Source organism: Heloderma suspectum, chromosome 1, assembly GCF_057233095.1.
Source record: "Heloderma suspectum isolate Gila_16-S chromosome 1, 16-S_ref, whole genome shotgun sequence".
Lineage (NCBI taxonomy): Eukaryota > Metazoa > Chordata > Lepidosauria > Squamata > Helodermatidae > Heloderma > Heloderma suspectum.
Window position 1 is genome coordinate 292421852 of NC_139458.1, and position 23059 is coordinate 292444910.

Below are 23059 nucleotides of genomic sequence, written 5' to 3' on the forward strand. Positions count from 1 at the left end.
GTCTTTTGGTCGGCTGCTGCGGCTGCCATTTGCGTCCTGCCAGGCTGCCGTGATAGGCTACGTAAGTATTTACGTAGCCTATCACGGCAGAGAGCAGGGATGAAAACGGCAGCCACTACACCATTTGCGCCGCTGCTCTTTCCATGATAGGCTATGTATGTATTTACGTAGCTTATCATGGTAAAGGCAGCCACGCAAATGGTGGCCACTACGTAAATACGTAGCCTATCACGGAAAAAGCAGCGGCGCAAACGGCATAGCCGCCGCCGTTTGCGTCCCTGCTCTTTGCCGTGATAGGCTATGTAAATACTTATGTAGCCTATCACGGCAGCCTGGCAGGACGCAAATGGCGGCCACTACAGCGGCCGCCATTTGTGTCCGCAGCAGCCTGGCTGCAGCCAGAACTCTGGCTGTGGACGGCCCTGGCTGGCAGCTCCGTGGAGCCACTGCAGAGTGGAGATGGCCAGGGAGGATTCCAGGGGGAGGGACGGAGTGCCTCCCCCCCACCACGTATCACACCTGCGAAAAAGTAAGTGACTTTCGTACATCCCTAGTGCGAACTCATCCCTGTCTGGGTTCTCTGGACTCCTGTAGGGGTGGATGAAAGTCACTGACCTTTTCTCGCAGCTTGTTCGCGGTGGGGGGGAGCGCTTCGCTGCTCCCCCCGCGAAGTTCAGGCCGGGGGGGGAGGCTTCCCGCCTCACCTGGCCGAAATTCAGGCCGGGGGGGAGGCTTCCCGCCTCGCCCGGCCGAAATTCAGGCCGGGGAGGAGGCTTCCCACCTCGCCTGGCCGCGAACACGAAAGTTAAAAAAAAAGTCCCCTGATAGGCTACGTGACGATTCACGTAGCCTATCATGGCTAGATCTGGAAAGTCAGCCGTGATAGGCTATGTGAATCGTCACGTAGCCTATCACGGGTTACTTTAAAAAAAAAAAAAAGCGCGTACGCGAATGGCGGCCCCCATAGGGAGCCGCCATTCGCGTTCCTTATTTAGTTGCTGTAGTCTACGTAAATGTTTACGTAGACTACGGCGAAAATAAGGGCAACGCAAATAGCATTGCCCTTATTTTCGCCGTAGTCTACGTAAACATTTACGTAGACTACAGTGACCAAATAAGGAACGCGAATGGCGGCTCCCTATGGGGGCCGCCATTATCCGTACACACTTTTTTTTTTTTTTTTAAAGTCACCCGTGATAGTCTACGTGACAATTCACGTAGCCTATCATGGCTGACTTTGCAAATCTAGCCGTGATAGGCTACGTGAATTGTCACGTAGCCTATCAGGGGACCTTTCTTTTGTTTTTTCTTTGATTGCAATGGTGGGGGCGGCAGCCGGTCGAAAGACCGGCTGCCGCTCCCGCCCCGCTCGAACACCGGACGAACCGCCAGCCGGACCCGCCGCCGGGAGGGACATTCAGGGAAGGTAAGTCCCGTCCCGGGGGGGGTGCGGGGGGCGGGGGGGGTGCGGAGGATTTCTCCCTGAAACTTGTTCGGGGGGCCGAACACGTTGGCGCTTGGCCCCCCGAAGTTTCGGGGAGAAATTCTACGCCATCCCTAGACTCCTGCCCAGCCCCTCCCCCACTCGCTGGTCCCCAGACTGAGCTTGAGTCCCCCCCTCCCACTCTCAGTGAGCAGCCTGCACTCACCCAGTGGCCTCGTCAAGTTCCATGTTGCCATTTCTAAAAAAAAATAAAATGGCAATCGCAAAAGTGCGCATATTTTTGTGTGCGCAAAAGTGCTCATTTTGCAAATGCGCATATTCTCATGTGTGAAATGCACATTTTTGAGAATATGTACATTAGTGTGTATACGAAAATGTGCATTTTTTGTAAAATACACCTATTCGCACATACGTGAATATGCGCAGTTGCAAGAATGTGCATTTTCACATGTGCACGAATTTGCACATTGTGCGATGGCCATTTTCTCTCTCAAAAAATGGTGACCATGAAGCTCGATGGGGCTGCCAGGGTGAGTGCAGGCCATTCGCCAAGCATGGGCAGGGGGCAAGCAGGGGCAGGGGCAAGGACTCAGCGAGCAGAGCTCAAGGGTGCATGCAGGAGCAGGTCTGCAGGATTCCAGGACTGAATCAGGCGCCCATGCCATCTGTACATACACATGCATTTATGAGGCGGGCAGGCAAGCAGGCAGCCACTGCTGCCTGGAGACCCAGCAGAATGAGCGGGAGTGCAAGAGGCGCTGAGAGCAGAGAGTGTGGAGCTGGTGAGGAGGGAGAGCATGCTGTCTTTGATGTATATAAACTGCCCAATCAACAAGCTCCCCCCACCTCCACAAATTTTATTTATTTATTTCCTTCCTTCCTTCCTTCCTTCCTTCCTATATTGCCCAATAGCTGAAGCTCTCTGGGCTGTTCACAAAAATTAAAACCCAAGAGCACACTATAAAATAATATAAAATATATAAAACATTAAAACCACAGTATAATAATACAACCACAATACAACCAGAATAAAACCTAGCAGCAATGCAGGGATTTAAAATACAGATTTAAAACAGCAAAGCTAAAAGTCTAGAAAGCTAAAATGCTAAAATGCCTGGGAGAATAAAAAAGTCTTCACCTGGCGCCGGAAGGAATACAGTGTAGGTTCCAGGTGAACCTCAGTAGGGAGCTCATTCCATAGCTGAGATGCCACAGCAGAAAAGGCCCTCCTCCTAGTAGCCACCGGCCTCACTTCCTTTGGCAGGGGCTCACGTAGGGATGTACGAAAAGACTTACCTGTTTCACTTTGTACATCCACGGTGGGGGGGTGCACTCCGTCCCTACCCCCGAAATCCTCGATGGCTGTCTCCGCTCCGCAGCGACTCTGCAGAGCCACTGGTCAGGGCAGCTTGCAGCAACATCTGGTGGCTGCTGGGCTGTGCAGGGACACAAATGGTGGCCGCCGTAGATGCCACCATTTGCGTCCCTTTTTTTGCTGTGATAGGCTATGTAAAAAAAAAAAGGAACACAAATGGCGGCTATGGCGGCCGCTATTTGCGTTCCCTTTTTTAGGTGTGACAGGATATGTAATATTTACGTAGCCTATCACCGCCTCCGCAGGGACACAAATGTAGGGATGGATGAAAGGGATTTACCTTGCCCCACAGCTTGCTTCGCGGTGGGGGGGAGGCGCTTCGGTTCTCCCCCCAAAGTTCAGGTGAGGGGGGGAGGTGCCCCGCCTCGCCCAGCCGAAATTCAGGCCAGGGGGAGAGGTGCCCCATCCCTCGCTGGCGAAATTCAGGCCAGGGAGGAGCGCCCCGTCTACCCGGCCATGAAAAAAAAAGTAAAACAAAAAACAAAAAACACACACCAGTGATAGGCTACGTAACAATTTGCATAGCCTATCACGGCTAGATTTTCAAAGTCAGCCGTGATAGGCTACGTAAATCGTCACGTATTTGTATATACGTGATGTAAATCGTCACGTATATACGTGACGATTTACATAGCCTATCACGGCTGACTTTGGAAATCTAGCCGTGATAGGCAATGTAAATTGTCATGTAGCCTATCACGGGTGTTTTTGTTTTTTTTTACTGTAGTTTTTTATTATGTAATGGCGGTGGCGGCGGCCGGTCAGGAGACCGGCAGCCGCCCCCACCCCTGCCCCTGCCGAAACACCGCCAAACCGCCGCTGGGACCCGCCGCCATGAGGGACATTCACCGAAGTTAGGTCCCATCCCAGGGGTGGCGGGGGGCCGGTGGAGAATTTCCCCAACACTTTCCGGGGGCCGAATGCATCGGCGCTCGGCCTCCCGAAGATTCGTGGAGAAATTCTCCGCCATCCCTACACAAATGGTGTCCCTGCGTTAGCTGTGATAGGCTAAGTAAGTATTTATGTAGCCTATCATGGCCAAAATGGTGAAGCGAATGGTGGCCGCAGATGCGGCTGCCATTCACAGAGCAGCGCGAATGGCAGCAGGTGAGTACTCCATTTCACGCACCTTTTGCAGGGTGGGGGGGCGGGGGGCTTCGTTCCGCCATGGGTTTCGGGGGCCCAAATGCACTGGCATTCAGCCTCACTGAGATCCGTGGCGGAATTCTCCGCCATCCCTAAGCTCACGGAGAAGGGCCACTGAGAATGATCTTACGGTCTGGGCAGGCACATGTGGGAGGACACAAACAGGCTCAATGAAGTGCTTCTGAGTATATGTTCATGAAAACATCCACCCTGGCACCCACCCTTTCTTCACTGCATAGCTTTGAATCAACAGGCAGCCACCATTTGTCAGCTGTGCTCCTTTCTAGCTGCACAGTTTCAAAACAGCAGGGCTGCTCCCGTCTCCACTCCCAAGCTCAATGACTATGTAAGGTGAGAGGTAGCAACTGAGCCCCTGTCTGGCTCCCCCCACCTCACTCTCAAGCTCAGTGAGTACGTAAAGTGAGAGGCACTGACTCCTTCGTAACTGCACGGTTTCAAAGCAGCAGGGCTTCTCCTGTACTCAGCAAAGTGGTACTGAAGGCAATGAGATACTTCTGGGTAGAAATGTTTACCCCTCTGCTGTTCCCATGCCTCCACCCCATGCAACTTTAGGGATGTCAGAGAATTTCTCCACAAATCTAGGGGAGGCCGAATGCCAGCGCATTCGGCCCTCCAAAACTGGTGGAGAAACGGTCTGCCAGCCCCCCACCCCCCCGGGACAGGACTTACCTTGTTCGAATGTCTTGGCAGCAGCGGCTCCGGTGGCGGTGCGGCGGCTGTGGCTGCAGCGGCCAGTCTTCCGACCGGCTGCTGCTGCCGCCATTTCCAAGTAAAACAAACAAACAAACAAACGTGATAGGCTTAGGGGTGGACGAAAGTCACTTACCTTTCGTCGAAGGTTGTTCGCGGTGGGGGGGAGGTGCTTCGCTGCTCCCCCCGCGAAGTTCAGGCCGGGGAGGAGGCTTCCCGCCTCGCCCGGCCGCGAACTCGAAAGTTTTTTTTTTTTTAAACCCCACCATGATAGGCTACGTGACGATTAACGTAGCCTATCACGGCTATATCTGCAAAGTCAGCCATGATAGGCTACGTTAATCGTCACGTAGCCTATCAAGGGTGACTTTAAAAAAAAATGTTTACGTAGACTACGGCGAAAATAAGGGCAACGCAAATAGCGTTGCCCTTATTTTCGCCGTAGTCTACGTAAATCTTTACGTAGACTACAGCGACCAAATAAGGAACGGTAATGGCGGCTCCCTATGGGGGCCGCCATTATCCGTACGCGCTTTTTTTTTTTTTTAAGTCACCTGTGATAGGCTACGTGATGATTTACGTAGCCTATCATGGCTGACTTTGCAAATCTAGCCGTGATAGTCTACGTTAATCGTCACGTAGCCTATCACGGGGGTGTTTTTTTTTTCTTTCATTGGAATGGTGGCAGCGGCAGCCGGTCGAAAGACTGGCTGCCGCTCCCGCCCCACTCGAACACCCGCCGAACCGCCGGCCGGACACGCCGCCGGGAGGGACATTCGGCGAAGGTAAGTCCCGTACCGGGGGGGGGGGTCCGGGGTGCAGGGGGCTGCGGAGGATTTCTCCCCGAAACTTGTTCGGGGGGCCGAACACGTTGGCGCTCGGCCCCCCGAAGTTTCAGGGAGAAATTCTCCGCCATCCCTAGATAGGCTACGTAAAAAGATTTATGTAGCCTATCACGGCTAGATTTTTTGAAAAACACCGTGATAGGCTACGTAAATGTTTACGTAGCCTATCACATCTGACTTTGAAAAAAAGAAAAAAAAAGCGCATATGCAAATGGCGGCGCCCATGGGCGCCGCCATTTGCATTCCTTATTTTGGCACGTGTAGTCTACATGAACATTTACGTAGACTACGGCAGAAATAAGGGGAACGCAAATAGCATACGCACTTTTTTTTTTTTTTAAGTCAGCCGTGATAGGCTACGTAAACATTTACGTAGCCTATCACGGCTGACTGCAGGCCGCTACGGCCGCCACCATTTGTGTCCTGGCAGGAGATGAAGTTTCGTGGCTGGAGGGATGGGGCACCTACCCCCCAGCCAGAATTTCAGGGGGGGGACAGGGTGCCTCCCCCCCAGCCAGAATTTTGGGGGGGAGGGAGGGGGCGCCTCCCCCCCACCGCAAAGCAAGCTTCGGGATCAGGTAAGGGACTTTCATCCATCCCTATTCAACTTTCCCTTCCGCCTATGTGTGCCACTTCCACCACCTGAGCCAAAGCCAGCTGAGTTCACATGGACTCCTGAAGAGCACTGAAGCCACTGTGACAGGAAAAGCTGACACAAAATGAGTTCTACAAACCCCCGGCTTTAGCTGTTCATGTAAATGCCAAGCTAGCTACAGAGAGCAGCATGTGTCATCTGACACTATCGACTTGTGGATGGAGTAGTAGAACTGGAGTAAAAGCCCCATGTAGATGGGGCCCTGATGGAGCGCCTCTCCTGGTATGAACCTACCCATACACTACAATCAACATCTGAGTCCCTCCTCTAAGTGCCTCCTCTGAGGGAGGTTCCGAGGATGGCAACAAGGGAGAGGGCCTTCTTAGTAGTGGCCCCCTGACTGTGGAATGCTCTCCCCAGAGAGGTCTGCATAGTGCCAATATTGTTACCTTTTTTGGTGCCAGGTTAATATTTTCCCCTACTGCCAGGCATTTGATGTCATATGATAGGGCTTTTTAATGTGAGTTGTTTTTTTATTGGGTCTTGGTATTTTATTGCTATTGGTTTAGCTGTATTAAATTGTTTTAAATTTCTGTACATTAAAATGTTAATAATTGTTTTATTATGTTGTATTTTAGGGTTCTGATTTTTTGTAAATTGCCCAAAGAGGTTTGGCTATTGGTTGGTACAGAAATGTAATAAATAAAATGAAATTGGAAAAAAAAAATACAATCTCTTTGTTCCATTGGCACTGTATGAACACTCATTTCCTTATACCATGAAGTATTTTGGCTTATTTTACAGCAAGAGCAAATCTAAATTGGTAGCTGCTAATCAGATTGTTAAAAGCTGACCTTTGTTTTAACAACATACTAAACTAACAAGTGTTGGCAAGTCACCAGGCAGCTTATAGACATACAAGGAGAGTTATGCTTTTATAAAGTATCTCTTTCATGCCTCAGAGTCTCTGTGGCACGAGAGTGTTCTCCAAGGACCTGGAACAAAGTCTCTGAGAGTAAAAAGAAACACAAAGGCTACATGCTTGTTAAATGAGGCATTGTCACTGTACTATACTAATGGCCATCAGGAGAAATTAATAGAAGTAATGTTTTTCAAATGTGAAACAGTAGAATGTAGAAACCTGACACTGTAGAAGCTTTTCAGTGTAATTCTCAAGCTATGGACTTCAGTGTTCTATCAATAAGGTCACTGTGGATTTTTGTTGTTGTTGTTGAGAATTTCTGCCCTAACATTTGTAGCCTTCTCCAACCTGGTGCCCCCCCGATGTTGGTCAACTACAACTCCCAGACAGCATGATCAAGTGATAGGGATTATGAGAGTTGTAGTCTAACATCTGTAGGGTCATAGGTTGCCCACCTTTGCTCTATAACTAATCTGTATAGTATGTGGGAATGGAGCTGGTTCACTGGGAGCGTTGGAGGCAGTGCACTCAACAGAGGAAAGGAAGGTAAGCAACCAACTGATGAAGTCACCACAGTCATAACGTGCTAAAGCAACAACTTGAATGAAAATCTCCCATATAGCAAACTGAGCAATTTATTTTCCTACTACATTGCAGCATGTCTAATAGTACCAGTTCATTCTGAGTGCCTTGTATGTGCAATGCCTCCTCACTAGTAAAGCACAGCTAAAATGGAAAAAAAAGAATAATTAACAATAAATGTTATGATTAATCAATTTCCAGGATAAACTGACAAGAGGAACATTAGAAAACAACAAAATATGTAAATGTGATTCATAATCTTCAGAGTAATTCACAGGGTTTTCCTTGGGTAACATTAAAGTCTAAGTTGTGAGGTGGATGTAACATTGCTCTGCATGAAGTACAGTTGGAAGACTTGGATTTTGGAGGGACTTGATGTTAATTGGCTTGGTATGACTGCCAAAGCAATTAAAGCAGCAGTGGGTGGCTTTAAGATGATGCACATCACTGATGCCTCATCAAACATAATAAAATCCTACCACTTTTAGCCTGAGTGGATTCTTGAGTGAACCCACCCACACAGAAAAGCTATTTCAGTGGTTCTGCAATGGAATATACTTAACTGTTCCCTGCGATGTCTTAAAACATTAATCCTGTGTACTGATTCTGCTGCCATTTAATACCATACTCGGGATATTGGTGTGTGTGTTTTCCATTAGGAGACTTCTTAATAGAGTTTTAAATGCTATTTGCAACTCTCAATAAAAGGATGAAGTTTAAATTGGAAGTTTCATTACAAAACTCTTATTTATATGAAAGATATCACTTGGCCTTTAATGTTGTTTAGAACACCTTTTTAATTGGAATAAGAGCTTCAGTTAAAAAGCACTCAATTCTTTCAACCACTCTCATAATTTTGGGTAGTATTTGTGATTGTCACTGTTATTAAAAGTATCTAACAGGAAAACTGTTTTCTAGAATTTTCTTTAATGGGAATTAACTTTTTTAGGGATATGCAAAACTCCCCTAACCATTTTTTCTAGTCTTATCAAAACACCTTCTGCTGTGCTGTCCTCAAAATTCATTAGATACAGTATTTCACCTGAGCCAGAACTCCCAAACTTACCTTAAAAAATTGTTTTGGTGATTAGTTGGTAACCCTACAACACTTTTACAGTGCAATCCTATACATCTCTACTCAGAAGATTTTTTCCAAGTTGCATGGACTTGTGACCTTTTTTGGGGGGGGAACTGGGGGGTTTTTGCACAAATGTGCAATTTTACTAATGTGCATTTGCAAACAGGAACAAAATTCTTATACATAAAATCCAGTTCAGTCAATGGATTGTCTTTCGGTTCAGTCGACAACCGAATGAAAGATGCCTGAAAATTCACAAAACACAGATGGAACAGATTTAACAAAACCTGTACTTCCCTAGCTGCAATCCTATACCCACTGGGGAAGTAAGCCCCAATGAACTTAGTAGGATGCACTTCTGAGTAAGTATGTCTGAGTTTGCATGTCAGAGGTTAATTTTACCCAGCTGGAATTTCATGCAGCATATGAATCTCAGTCACACAACTCATGGTGGTGGAAGGAAGTCAACACAAACCCATCTTTTAAGCATACACTCCCCAAATCATCCCTGGTTTATGATGCAGAAGTTGCCCTCAGTATTTATATTCTATGGATGTTCCTTGCTACTTCTACACAATGACATATGCAGAGTGCTCCACTAAAATGTAACCCGCCCCACAAGACACGAGCTGTGTGTTCTTCCCTGTCCTTTCACCCAACCTCAAGTTTGCATGTTGGTTGTTACCTGGGGGTTGAGTCAAGAACTACAAGAACTGTGTGGGCTTTTGCTTGATGTTGTGTGGCACTGTCCTTTTAAAGGTGTTTTTAAAAACTTAATGTGGGTCCCTTCCCCTATAAAATCATAAAACATGTACTACTACTCCATGACAAGGCAGCTTCACTTGACTTTGCTGTGTCTCCTTTGTTCTTTGTTAATCTTGGGGAAACTGAGGGAAATCAGGAGCCTGTTACAGTAGGGTTGCCAGGGCACCATCTTGCAGTCAGAGTGGAAGTCACAACTGGTAGAGATACCCCCTGTCAAGCTTTAGGCTCTAGACCTTGTACCTGTTACCCAGGTACCCTCCTGCCAATAGTATACAGTCTCTCCTGACTCTAGGCCCTAAATGTAATTGTGGCCCAGGCCTACATTTCAGTTACTTTTTACCTTGGTTCCTCTTTCAACTCCATACCCTGACTCATTCATTTTTCCTTGTGCAGCCAAGGGTTCTATATTCATTCATTCATTCATTCATTCATTATATTTTAATCTGTCCAATAACAAATGTTCTCTGAGTGGATTACATATGGCTAATAGTATAAAATCATTGGGAAGCCTATGTGAAGGAAGTAGGGTCTGTGCCACAAAAGGTCAGCCCAAATTCATGGAGGACTGCAGGGAATACAATGGTGGGAGAGGGACCAATGAGCATGTCCTTACTCTCCTTGCCTCAGGTGATTAGAACTGTGAGGGGGATCAAGTGAATAGGGCTATTGTTTCCACCACTCAGTGTTTTCTCAGTTTTCTGCTTTTCTGTTCACTGCCAATTTTGACCAATGCTCTTTAGCATCTTGACTCTCGACCAAAGTCTTTAGCAATCCTCTCTCCCTCCTCTCCCACAGCCCTTGCTGATCATACATTTTTTGGCAGCCCCTAATTAATCTAATTAATCCCTCCTTGCCTCATCTTTGTGTTCTTTGCCTTTTCTCAGGCATCATTCTTCAGCAGTGCTTCTTTAAAGTTCTTCTTTCTCAGCCCATTATCTACTCTGCACAACTCCTTCAGCCTTCTTCCCTCTAGCCCCTCAGTCTTTTGGCTTCCCCATCTTCCAGAACCTCTTCCCAGTAGGGATGTCAGAGAATTCTGCCACGGATCTCGGTGAGGCCAAATGCCAGTGCATTCGGCCCCCCAAACTCCATGGTGAAATGGCCTGCCCCCCGCCCCCCCGCAGATCCCTGGGATGAGACTTACTTGTGGCGGATCTTCCGGGTGGAGGCGGCTCCGGCAGCGGCTTCAGTGGTGGTAGCTGCGGCAGCTGGTCTTCCAACCGGCTTCTGCCGCTGCCATTTCCAGGCTTGTAAAAAAAAAAAAAAAAGACGTGATAGGCTACGTAAAGATTTACGTAGCCTATCATGGCTAGGTTAAAAAAAAACCAAAACGACGTGATAGGCTACGTAAAGATTTATGTAGCCTATCACGGCTAGGTTAAAAAAAAACCAAAACGACGTGATAGGCTACGAAAATCTTTACGTAGCCTATCTTTACGTAAATCTTTACGTAGCCTTATCATGCTGTTTTGTTTTTTTTAATCTTTATGTAGCCTATCATAGTTGGCTGGGTTTAAAACAACAACAACCGTGTACGCAAATGGCGGTGGCTACAGCCACCACCATTTGCTTTCCTTATTTTTGCTGTCTTAATCTACGTAAATATTTACGTGGACTATGATGGCAAAAATCAAGGGGAACACAAATAGCGTAGTGGGCACTATTTGTGTCCCTTTTTGATTCCCCGTTTTAGCCTACGTAAATATTTACGTAGGCTAAAATGACGAATCAAAAAGGGACACAAATAGCGCCCGCTACACTATTTGTGTTCCCCTTTATTTTTGCTGTCATAGTCTATGTAAATATTTACGTAGATTAAGACAGCAAAAATAAGGAACGCAAATGGCAGCGGCCATAGCCTCCGCCATTTGCGTACGCGTTTTTTTGTGTGTTTTTTACCCAGAGCCCTCTGCGGCCAGAAATCTGGCTGCAGACGGCTCTGGCCTGGCTGGGCCTGGCCGGCTGCTCCGTGGAGCTGCTGCGGAGCACAGCCGGCCATGGAGGACTCTGGGGGGGAGGAATGGAGCACCTCCCCCCCGGTGAGGAGTCCGGGGGGAGGGACAGAACGCCTCCCCCCCACCATCAACATAATCCACGAAAGGTAAGTGACTTACGTACATCCCTACTTCCCAGACTTTCTGCACTGTTTTAATTATAACAAAACAGACAACTTTCTCATCCCTCACAGACTCTTGACCACAATCTGCTTCCTTCTCTGTGCAGTCCAACGTTCTGAGGGCCAATCTACATTGCGCCCACCATCGCAATGAATTCAGTGTCCTGTTGGGTTAAACGCTCTCGCATGTGATTATTCACACTCACCCATTTTCCCCATTGCAGTGCTTCATCGAATGTGCGAGCTTGGTTCACACTTGAGCACTGTGCTATTTTCCTGCTGTTTTCCTGCACGCCCTTGTCTGATCTCAGATGCTAAGTGGGGTCGGCCCCAGTCAGTAGTTGGATGGGCGACCGCCTGGGAATCAGTCTTCCTGCACTGAGCAAGGGGTTGTTGTATCCCTTCAAATGAGACTAAGTTTTACCCCCTCCTATCCCCCACTCCGGATTTTTTTTTTTTTAATTAAGGCATTATCCTCGCAAAATCAGGGCTTCTCCGCGAAGTTGTGAAGCTTCAAATTGGAAATTCTGGTTCCAATTCGAGGCGGCTAATGCGTAGTGTGAAAGGCAGGCGGTGAAACCTCATTGGAAGCAAAAAAAGGCAGTAAGTGTGTAGATCCAGCCTGAGTCACCACACCAGTTGAGCCAATCAGTATTAGAGATTTTACCACAAGTACAATATAATATAGATGTTTCTGCCCCTCTCACTATGGTATAAATTGAATTCAGCCAATTAAATTGATTGACAGTAGATTCAGACAGACAAAAGAAGCATGATTTAATACATAATTAACTTATTAATGTATAATTAACTTATTAAATTCACTGCCACAATATGTATTGATGGTCATGGAGTTAGAGGGGGATTAGATAAATTCATGGAAAATAGGAATGAGGTTTTTTTTTAATGAATACATTTTTGAGGAAGAACATTCTGCAGTATGAATGCAATACAAAAAAAGTTCTGAAAGGCCCATTTAAAGTATAGCAATTTAGAATTAGGATAAAAGAAGCTCTGTTTGCCACTTCCATTCATAAAAAAGTGTATCTCTGTTGGTGTTCTGGTCCTGTACTATAGATGGATGGGACTGTACACAATGGCCTTTTGATCTCTTGAGAATCTAAGGGTGTAATCCTATGCATGTTTAGACAGAGAAAAGACATACAATTCCCAGCATGCCCCAGCCAGCATTGCTGGCTGGGGCATGCTGGGAGTTGCAGGCCTTTTCTCTGTCTAAACATGCCTAGGGTTGCACCCTTAATGATTTTTGCAGATAAATATGCCATCCTGTTTGATTAAATGAAAACTAAAATAGACAAGAATAGCTACTTTCCAGTGACTTGATTCATTACTGCAGGTCTGGGTTGTCTTGCTTTTGTTATTTTTGTTGTTTGATTTATTTTTTCTCCTGCCAAATAAATTAGTCTTTAGTTTCATTTTTGTGGCTCTGTCTTTTTTTTTTTTTAACACAGGTAAAAAGTATTGGCAGCTATCCTGCTGGTTATGTTTTCAGGGATCTTTTATCTGCTTAGGTAGTTGTGATTGTTCACAGTCATCCTGCAGAAAAGCCTCTTTTAAGGGAAAAAGATAGATTAGCAACATATGAAAAATGTGCCTTTAAAGAGAGAGAGAGAAGAGAGAGAGAGAGAGAGAGAGAGAGAGAACAAAAAAAGAGAGGGAATATCACAATGCATTTTAGTGCAAGAGAGAAGAGAGATGGCTAAACGATTGCCATAGTGTGGTTGCAATCCTACCCCCATAATTATTGCATACATTCAAGTGAAGGTCAGTGGTACTGACCCAAACATTACTTCTGGCCAGATTGCACCCTGTATTTTCCCCCTTTATAGTACTTGAGCCTATCATGAATGATGACGTCTTTAGATAGGTCACTCCTAAAATCTTTCTTATTTACTGAAAAATGAATTTTTCTACCACAACATTTGGCTTTTAAAATCTGATGGATACATTTTATGATGGGAATTTTTGTTTGCTGATCCTATTACTCTTTTATCTTGTTGAGATAATATGATAGCAGAAGTAATGTCAATATCTCTTGGAAGTTTCAGGGCCAGTTCTAGTGTGCTAGGTTTGACCACAGGACTAACACTGATTCTTGTAAATATTCATAGAATCATAGAATAGTAGGGTTGGAAGGGCCTATAAGACCATCAAGTCCAACCCCCCTGCTCAATGCAGGAATCCAAGTCAGAGCATCCCTGACAGATGGCTGTCCAGCCTCATCTTGAATGACTCCAGATTTCAGTGAGCAAGTCTGTGCATTTCATCCTTGTTGGAGAGCTAAAAAACATAATCTGTGACTCATTTTACTGCAAAGATCAAGAGGAGATACAAAGGAGCAACTTTATTTAAAATACCTAGGGATGGCAGAGAATTCCACCATGGAATCCACCCCCCCAGAATCCGTGGTGGAACGGCCCCCTGCCCCCCCCCGCCCCCACGCTGAATCCCGCCGGGATAGCACTTACCTGGGGCAGATGCGGCGGATGCGGTGGCGGCGGGGCTCCGGCGGTGGCGGCTGAGCTCCTGGCCAGCCACAGCCAGGCTGCTGCCACCGCCATTGCCGTCCTTGCAGCTGTGATAGGCTATGTAAGAATTTATGTAGCCTATCATGGCTACCCCCCCAAAAAAAAAATCCAGCGTACGCAAATGGCGGCAGCTATGGCGGCCGCCATTTGCATTCCCTATTTTTTGCCGATTTATCTTACGTAAATATTTACATAAGATAAATCGGCGAAAAATAGGGAATGCAAATGGCGGCTGCTGTAGCCGCCGTCATTTGCGTACGCTGGTTTTTTTTGGGGGGGTTAGCTGTGATAGGCTACATAAATTCTTACATAGCCTATCACAGCTGCCTGGCTGGATGCAAATAGCGGCCACTACTGCGGCCGCCATTTGCGTCTGCAGCAGCCCGTCTGTGGCCGGAAATCTGGCTGCAGACAGCCTGGAGCCAGCCGTCAAGGATTCTGGGAGGGAGGGATAGCCTCCCCCCCATCGAGGTTTCCAGGGGGAGGGACGGAGTGCCTCCCCCCCACCGTGAAAGATTCCGTGAAAAGGTACGTGAGTTTCGTACATCCCTAAATATCTGCATCATCTTTTGATTGATTGAATCTCTGTTCATGTAGGACCATCCCCATGCTACAACAGAGCATCTTAGGCAACAAGTGCTGCTGTTATATTCAGGTTTTCTATGACATTGATCCTTTGGTTCAAGCATACACTTGAAGAGAGATTAGAGGGATCACGGAGCACCTCCTCCCTGCATATTTCTTTCCTCCTCTTCCTAAAATCTGAGCCCTCACCAGGAGAAGATGTAAAGCAGAAGCAGACATCTTTTAACTCTTTCTCTCCCCAGGAGTATGAAGGCAAAGCAGCTATCTAAGTCACAAGCCTCTGGAAAGAAGTTGCCTACTAGGCATGCTGAAGGAAGAAAATTGGCTTCTGCCTCAATAACCCCATGTTTAGCCAAATTGCTCCCCCCACTCTACTTTACCCCATGACTCAGAATAACCTGCTTTAAAGTAGGAAGCTTGCAAACGGGAGAGTGTTTACCAAGTGGAACATATCTCTTTGCTCTCTATCACCCATTTGAGGCCCAAATGAGACTGCAATTGCAAGTCACATGGGCACTGCTATATGCAGTTACTTCTGTGTATTAGTAGGATTCTACATTATTCAGGCCGATTATAAGCACAAACAGAAAACAGTACATTTTGGAGGGTTTCCAGGTATGATTTTCAACTGATCCAAAAAGTGTCATTGTCTACCTACCCAATACAAGCAGTTCTCCTTGTAGAGATTTGCCTACAATATCTGGGATCACACCAAAACCCCTACTGCCAGCATAAGGTGTAGACTGGATTGTCAGGTTTGTTCTGTGCAAATAGTGGGCAGAGAGAAATGCAATGTTGTGGTACTTTTATAATGAGGTCTTGGTTCTTGGTGCAACATAGTTCTTGATGTAACTGTAAGAGAGAATTGGCTAGGCTTTGACTGAACACTAAGGAAGGATGCTTAATGCCTTGTTGACAGGCATTTTCAGTATAAATTATAGTTCAAAATGTAGGGCACTGTGAACAACCTATGAAAGTAATAAGCATCTGATATTCACACTGGCTTGGTCTCAAGGTTCCCAGTGTTACGTTTTAAATATTAATGACATTAAAAATCTATACACTTAATATACAAACTGTGGGCTTCATGGAGCCAAAGTTACATGCTTGTTGTAAGCACCATTGATTTCAAAGGGATTAAACTCAGGGTTACCACTGAGGTGAACAGAACATACATGTATGTCATGACTAGAATTCATCCAGTGAAACATCAGTAAAGTCCTTGAACATGAAATATCCACCAACTCCATACTCCAGCAAGTTGCTATGTTTTACATAAAGATGTAGTCCAACACAAATAAAATCAAAACTGCAGGCATCGTAATGGTTCAGCCTAGGCTGATACTGATCAGATGTGACACCAAAGTCAGAGAACTGAGAAACATCATGTCGGAACAAGAATGCCATAATACATCTCACTTTAGCTGAACTTCTAAGATCTCAAGGGGATCTCTATTTACAGCCCTACTTTTAGAGGAAACAGTGGCATGCTTGTGGAAATAGACTTAATTCCCACAAAGCCCCAAAGTGTTTTCTCCAAAGGTTACTTGGAAGGGGAAAAAAATATAGATCTTTTTTCAAATCATGGGTATCGTCCAAAAGCTAGAGTTTCTTTTTCAGCAATCCCATGGGCTATTTATAATAAATAGTATGTATGTATTTAAATAATGTATAAAATTTTATTAATTATTATTAATGTATAGCACTGGGCCCAGTGCTCTTCAACATTTTTATTAATGACTTGGAGGAGGAGGTGCAGGGAATGCTGATCAAATTTGCAGATGACACAAAATTGGGTGGGATAGCTAATACTTTGGAAGACAGAAACAACATTCAAAGTGATCTTGATAGACTGGAGCGCTGGGCAGAAAACAACTGAATGACATTTAATAGGGATAAATGCCAAGTTCTGCACCTAGGAAAAAGAAACCAAATGCACAGTTACAAGATGGGGGATACGTGGCTCAACAACACTACAAGCGAGAAAGATCTTGGAATTGTTGTTGATCACAAGCTGAATAGCCAACAATGTGATGTGGCTGCAAAAAAGGCAAAGGCTCTTTTGGGCTGCATTAATAGAAGCATTGCTTCCAAAACCTGGGAAGTACTAGTTCCCCTCTACTCAGCACTGGTTAGGCCTCATCTGGAGTACTGTGTACCAACTGGGCACACTGGGCACCACACTTTAAGAAGGATGCAGACAAACTGGAGAGGGTTCAGAGAAGGGCAACAAAGATGATCAGAGGACTAGAAACAAAGCCCTATGAGGAGAGACTGAAAGAGGTGGGCATGTTTAGCCTTGAGAAGAGAAGACTGAGAGGAGATATGATAGCACTCTTCAAGAACTTGAAAGGTTGTCACAGAGAAGAAGGCCAGGATCTCTTCTTGATGATCCCAGAGTGCAGGACATGGAATAATGGTCTCAAGTGACAGGAAGCCAGATTCTGGCTGAACATCAGGAAAAACTTCCTGACTGTTAGAGCAATACGACAATGGAACCAATGACCTAGGGAGGTGGTGGGCTCTCCCACACTGGAGGCCTTCAAGAAGAGTCTGGACAGCCATCTGTCAGGGATGCTCTGACTTGGATTCCTGCATTGAGCAGGGGGTTGGACTTGATGGCCTTGTAGGCCCCTTCCAACCCTACTATTCTATGATTCTATGATTCTATAATTATAATTATTTATTTTATTTATTACTTCTATTCATAATGTTTGTATTATGGTCCTACTACTTAAAGGACTGTCAGCATGACTCTCCAACAGAAGTCTTGTCCCAGTGCAAGCAAACAGGGATTAAAATGTTCAGAGAGACATCATGTGGTTAAAGATAGGGTGGGGGATCGTGTCCAGAGCAGTGAAAGCAAGGGAGTCTGCAAGGCTGCCCAGAGTGAGACAAATTGCTCAACCTGAGGAGCTGATTTTGGTATAAGGGCTTTATAAGAGCCAGTGTGCCCAGTTGGTTTGTGGTCAGTATTTAGACTGTGAGGTCAGCTGACTGTATTCTGGCAGGAACTGCAGCCTAAGGGGTGACCTTGATACACAACTTCTAATCTGATTGGTTTGCTAAGGGACCAGAGAGGTATTCGTGGAGTGCTGGGGACTGCATGCTGGAAGCCCTGGTTCAAGACCCCCTGACCTGATGCAGTTCCTGCCTCTTTCCATCACATTCATCACCCTCTACTTGTGAAGGGTGACTGTCTGAAGAGAACACCCTCCTGTATCCGTGGAGGCTCCTCACACAAGGCAGAATGCTAGTGAGGAATGTGTTTCTCTATCTGACATGCTGTCTGGAGAACTACTACTGCCAGAGTTCCTGGTGCATAGGCAGGAAGGACTGGACAGTTGGTAGGAGGGACAAACGTCATAATAATTTTGGCCATAAATCCCAAGGACAGTGGGAGCCAGTGCTGTGGGTAGGATTTACAGGCCCAAATGTACATGAATAAAATTCTGGTTCACACATACACACACCATGCTTCCTCTATGTCTGGCTATAAATATGTTGTTCTATTATGGGGCAAGAATGGTTAAGCCACCTAGCAATTTTATCCGAGTGTGATCTTGCAAGAGAATTTCACTTTGGGAGATTTTGCAAGGTCTTGAAAAATAAAGCTTTTGAATGAATAGGTCCATTTGTAAAATATTTGCAGCTGGATTGGTTTCAGATGTCAACAAACATTGTAGGACTCTTCTTTGGGCTGGATATTATGTTAGACAACATCAGCAAAAAAGAGGGGCATGGTAGAAAAGTCTGAGTGTGGCCATGGTATAATTTCAGAAATGTAGAAAATGCACAATTTAAACAGACACTTTTTCATGACTTATGAGATTTAATATATAGGATGGGATTGTGGCATGTGTGGGTATGTAACATGTCTAACGCAAATAGCATTGCCCTTATTTTCGCTGTAGTCTACGTAAATCTTTACGTAGACTACAGGGACCAATTAAGGAACGCGAATGGCAGCTCCCTATGGGGGCCGCCATTTGCGTACGCGCTTTTTTTTTTTTTTCAAAGTCACCCGTGATAGGCTACGTGACAATTAATGTAGCCTATCACAGCTGACTTTGCAGATCTAGCCGTGATAGGCTACGTAAATCGTTACATAGCCTATCACGGGGCTTTTTTTAAAAAAACTTTTCTTTTGAAGTTCGCGGCCGGGGAGACGGGGCGCTTCTCCCTGGCCTGAATTTCGGCCGGTCGAGGCGGGAAGCCTCCCCCCCGGCCTGAATTTCGGCTGGGCGAGGTGGGAAGCCTCCCCCGCCGGCCTGAACTTCGGGGGGAGAAGCGAAGTGCCTCCCCCCCACTGTGAAGCAAGCTGTGAGACCAGGTAAGTGACTTTCGTACATCCCTAGGCAGCTTACATTATCCTCCTCCTCTCCATTTTATCCTCACAACAACCTTGTGAAGTAGGTTGGGCTGAGAGCCTGTGACTGGCCCAAAGTCACCCAATGAGCTTCCATGGCTAAGTGGGGACTAGAACCCAGATTTCCCGGCTCCCAGTCCAATGCTCCCACCACTACACCACACTGGCTCTTCCACACATTTACATTGTGAAAGATTTAATAAGTGATCTCCAAGCTTGTTAAAAATGTAGTTAGAAATGAAATGAAGACAGAATGGATGCAGTACCCAGACCAAATAACAGACAATAAAACTACATTGGACAAGTCTTTGCTATCTATGACTCCAGTTCTAATCCCAAACTAAATAAAATACTGTCAAGTTCGATCGCTATGCTATTCAAGTCAGGAAGAGTTAATTTAAACTCCAGCATGAAACAGATCAAAAAGGTATCCAAGTGCCAAATAGAAAACAGCAGTGATAGTGTGCATTTTTTTCCTTTACAGTGTAGACAAAACCCCATTGCAGTCTCCATTCTCAGATGGCCTGAAGTGAAAAGAGATTAACCTGAATCTTTACTGAGAATTTTTTCTCCATCTGACCAGTCAATATATTCAGTGCTAATCCAAGATTAATAAGCACTCTCTAGCCTATAGGCTTCAGGAAAGAAAGGATGAATGAAAGAAAAAAAGAGTCAAATCAGGCTAAAAGTCCTAGGGATAAAATGAATGAAGGTAATGATAGGTAGGGTAATGCATTGCCCCCCAAACCTGGAGGCTCTCACAGTCACGCTTCCTTGTCTTTCTGCAAAGGGTCTTCCAGAGGTTGACATGCTGAGGGACGTCAGACAATGGAATATACACAGCTTAAAACTAAGAGGCACAAAATAAATTCACTGGGGACTGATTACATGGAAGATTTGAATTCCAATATGGATGATATTTGAGCTCAAATTTGAACAGAGGAGGGACCATAGCTCAATGGTAGAGCACATGCTTGGTATGCAGAAGGTCCCTGGTTCAATTCCTGGCAACTCCAGGTAGGGCTAGGAAATAATCCTGCCCGGAACCCTGGAGAGCCCCTGCTAGTCATTTCTGGGCTAGATGGACCAATAGCCTGATTTGGTATAAGGCCGCTTCCTATGTTCCCTATGATACATGATCCAGTGCTCTTCTAGTTCCTGCATATTATGATAGATGATGGTTTCCATCTATTATGACAATAACATCACAACTATTCTGTGCCCAATCTGGTGACAACACAGCAACAGGCCTTCTTTGTGGTGGCACCAACCCTCTGGAATGACCTCCCCTCTTTAATACATCAGGCACCAACAATAATGTGCTTTTGACATTTATACAAACCTATCTATTTACCCTGGCTTTCCAATTAATTGATTACGTTGTTTTAAGCCTTGTTTTGTGGAACTTTGTAATTTGTAATATTGTTTTATAGTTTTATAAGTTATTGTAAACTGCTTTAGGATTTTTAAAGTGGGAAGTAGTATATAAATATTTTCAATATATAAATACTACTATTAAAGGGTATCCTGCAGCCCTCCAACTCATTCTCAATTATCTTCGTATGTCCCAGAGGCTTCAGAACATCCAGAACTATCAGAATAAGGTTGTATGTCTGGGCTACTGCAATGGCCTGGTGACCTCTGCCCTTCCCATCTTTTGCACCTTCAATGATTCCTGGAAGTTCAAGAAGCCGCATTTTTGCTCCTTTGTATTTAAACACAGTAGTCAATGCGGTGAACTCATAGACTGCTACCTCTGGGTATACTCTAGCAAGGTTGGTCAGCAAAGTGGATTTCCCCATTGATGGGAAGCCCATAAAACCAATTTAGGCATCTCTGGTCTTCGTAACATGAAAACCTTCTCCCGGACCACCCCCTCCACCTCCTTTTGGTGTGATGAGCTCTCGACGTGGTTTGGCCAAACAAGCTTTCAACAGCCCCAGATGGTGTGCTGTGGCTTATTCATTTGCTCATGGGCCATCTCAACCTCTATCTCACTGATCTTGGCCAACATGGTGCTCATGATGGCAACAACAGGGCCCCATAAAATTATTAAGCACCATCTAAAATTACCTGGCTGCACCACTGCTTAAATAAATGCCTATGTGAGCAGGACCTGCTTATGCTAACTACCCATCCCTTTTGTGCAGCAAAAAATCACATGAGCAGTGGGGAAAGGAGCAAAAGCCTGAGTAATGTTCAATGCCTCACCACATTTGCATCCTCCTCTCTGGGGCCATGTATGAACCAGCTGAAAATGTGCTGTAATTTTCAATAAATAATATCTCCTTCTTAGAAATTGTACTTTATATGCAATTCAGGCATAGAATTCTAGACGTTCTTGGCATTTGATCACACCACACATAGGCATAAGTCAAAGATAAACAACAGGAATTGGTTTTGTTATCAAGTTTATAGTTCAGAGGGGGAAAGAGTGGGATTAAAACCTGAATGGGAAGCAAGGAGGGAAAAGTGTGTCTACTTAAAAAAAAAAGAAAAAAAGAAATTTGTCACCCCTCCACCCATACCTTATTGAAAAATTAGGCCTGTTTGTCAGGCAAGTTACTGTGAGCTATTGCTCATATATTACGATATTAATATTTCAGCAAGTGTGCATTAAACTGTCACCTAATGGCCAGGGTGCTGTAAGATAATGCAATACTGGAGAATCAAGTCAGTTTCTGTGTGAATTATTGCTTCACATTTGCCATCATATTTGTAAAGGATGACTGGTAAATCATATCTAACATGGGGAGCTTGAGGATCTTTGTTACTGGGGAAGGATGATGGAAGGATCTTCTTCAAAACATTAATTGCCAGTCTCCAATGACAAACCTATGTAGCCGGGGATGGATGAAAAATTCATTTCAGTCCATTTCTGACCAGAATTTATCCAATTTGCACCTCCGGATCTGAATCTTTGGTCTGAAATCCACACATTTCTGAGCTTGCAATGTGATTCGCACAAACAAATATGTGTTTGAAAAATGCATACATTTTAAAAAATGCACACAAACATGCTTTAGTCAATGGGAGAAAATGCACATTGCAGATAAGTGCACAACTGTTGTGTACATTTGGGAAGATGTGCACAAAAACATGCATGGATTTTCAGGCAACCTCCCCTCAAAGTTCACAGTCTGATATTGACACAAGTTGGAATGAGCTTCAAGGTGAACATCAAAGAATCTTGACAAGCTTGGTTTTGCTGATTTGCACATCCCCCAGGCCACAGTGTGCTGCAAGTAGATGGTAAGTCCATTGCAAGAAACTGCTTGGCAAGCCTATCACTCTTGGTGGTTCGAACAAGTGAACCAAGCTGTGCGCTGCAGAGTAAATTACAGACCCCATTACAACTTGTATTTCATTTGAATTATGCCTTTCTGTCATCAGACGACTAGTAATCCTATGATGAGGAATCACAGCTGGTTCACAGAACCACTGGCCCTTCTGTGATGTGCAGAGGGGTTGTAGGGCCAGTGGACTCTTGATGTGGCTGGGATTCCTTGGCAGTATTGATTGCATCAAGGGACCTCTATATACATGAGCCTGAGACTGATGTGACTAAGACAGCTTGAAAAAAATGTGCATGGGACCATTGGGTGAAAGACTTATGAGACTGTTGCAGCTCTGCTAGTTGTCCCAGTTATAGTTATTTCCAAGCCAGTTGCTTGAGTTTATTTATTTAAAATATTTATAAGCCACCTTTTAGGGTAAACCCTACAAGATGGTATACAAGAAAATGTAAAACCATTAAACACAATAAAACAATGATAAAAACAATGATAAAATCAAAATTAAGTGTTCAAACCAAAGACCACTATATGCACCAAGAACCCAATACAGTCCTAAATCAACTGTAGGCCAAGGTAAACAGGTACATATTTAGGGCAATCTTGAAGGCCTGTAATGAATAGGTGTGGTGAACATCAATTGGAACAGGGTTCCACAGCAGGGGTCCAGTACCGATAAGACCC

General features: G+C 45.2%; 1 pseudogene; it reads right to left on the reverse strand.

The window, feature by feature from the left end:
- LOC146359230 (developmentally-regulated GTP-binding protein 1 pseudogene) overlaps positions 1-21105 on the reverse strand; it is a 61200-nt pseudogene extending 40095 nt beyond the window's left edge.
- Positions 21106-23059: the final 1954 nt, after the last annotated feature.